The following is a 1,896-nucleotide window of genomic DNA, read 5'->3' as shown; positions in this document are numbered from 1 at the left end:
TGTGGCGATAAAGCGATAGGGTCAGTGATACAGTGGTACACTGTTGTAGTGATACAACAAGAGAGTCAGTGACACAGTGATGGTGTCAGTGATACAGCGGTGCAGTAAAACAGTGGTACAGTGGTGCATTGATAGTGTAAATGATGCAGTGGTGCAGTGATACACTGCACCACTGAATCACTACACTGGTGTATCACTGCACTACTTTATCACTGTGCCACTGTATCACTGCACCACTGAATCACCACACTGGTGTATCACTGCACCACTGTATAACTGCATCACTGTATCACTGCACCATTGTATCACTGCACTACTGTATCACTGCAGCACTATCACTTCACCACCGAATCACTACACTGGTGTATCACTGCAACACAATATCACTACAATGGTGTATCACTGTACCACTGTATCACTACACTGGTGTATCACTGCAACACAATATCACTACAATGGTGTATCACTATACCGGTGTATCACTACACCACTGTGTAACATTGACACTATAACTGCATGACTGTACCACTGTATTACTGCACGACTGTACCACTGTACCTCAGAATCACTGTACCATGAGACCACTGCATCACTGCACCACTGTATCCTTGACATTGTCACTGTATCACTGATAAAATCGCTGTGTCACTACAACAGTGTACCACTGTATCACTGCACCCCTGTATCACTACACCAGTGTAACAGTGGTGCAGTGATACAGCAGTGTTGTGATACAGTGGTGCAGTGACGCAGTGGTGTAGTGATACAGTGATACACCAGTGAACAGTGGTGCAATGATACAGTGATACAGTGATACACCAGTGAACAGGAGAGCAGTGATACAGTGGTGCAGTGATACAGTGGTGTAGTGATACAGTGGGGCAGTGATACACCAGTATACAGTGGTGTAGTGATACAGTGGTGCAGTGATAAACCAGTGTAGTGATTCAGTGGAGTAGTGATTAACCAGTGTAGTGATACAGTGGTACAGTGATAGAGAGGTGCAGTGATACAGTGATCCAGTGGTGTAGTGATACACCAGTGAACAGTGGTGCAGTGATACACCAGTTTACAGTGGTGTAGTGAAACAGTGGTGCAGTGATACAGTGATAAAGTGGTGTAGTAATACAGTGGTGTAGTGATACAGTGGTGCGGTGATACATCAGTGTACAGTAGTGTAGCGAAACAGTGGTGCAGTGATACAGTGACAAAGTGGTGTAGTGATACAGTGGTGTAGTGATGAACCAGTGTAGTGATACAGTGATACAGTGGTGTAGTGATAAAGTGGTGCAGTGATACAGTGGTGTAGTGTTGCAGTGATACAGTGGTGTAGTGGTGCAGTGATACAGCGGTGTAGTGATACAGTGGTGCAGTGATACAGTGGTGTAGTGAAATAGTGGTGCAGTGATGTAGTGATAAAGTGATACAGTAATACAGTGGTGTAGTGATACAGTGGTGCAATGATACATCAGTGTACAGTAGTGTAGCGAAACAGTGGTGCAGTGATACAGTGATAAAGTGGTGTAGTGATGAACCAGTGTAGTGATACAGTGGTACAGTGGTGAAGTGATACAGTGGTGCAGTATACAGTGATACAGTGGTGCAGTAATACACTAGTGTACAGTGGTGTAGTGAAACAGTTGTGCAGTGATTGTGAAACAGTGGTGCAGTGATACAGTGATAAAGTGGTGTAGTGATGAACCAGTGTAGTGATACAGTGGTACAGTGGTGAAGTGATACAGTGGTGCAGTATACAGTGATACAGTGGTGCAGTAATACACTAGTGTACAGTGGTGTAGTGAAACAGTTGTGCAGTGATTGTGAAACAGTGGTGCAGTGATACAGTGGTGCAGTGATACAGTGGTGTAGTGATACAGTGGTGCAGTGATACAGTGG

The sequence above is a fragment of the Austrofundulus limnaeus genome, unplaced genomic scaffold (genome assembly GCF_001266775.1).
Source record: "Austrofundulus limnaeus strain Quisiro unplaced genomic scaffold, Austrofundulus_limnaeus-1.0 Scaffold1018, whole genome shotgun sequence".
NCBI lineage: Eukaryota > Metazoa > Chordata > Actinopteri > Cyprinodontiformes > Rivulidae > Austrofundulus > Austrofundulus limnaeus.
This window is presented reverse-complemented; position numbering follows the sequence as displayed.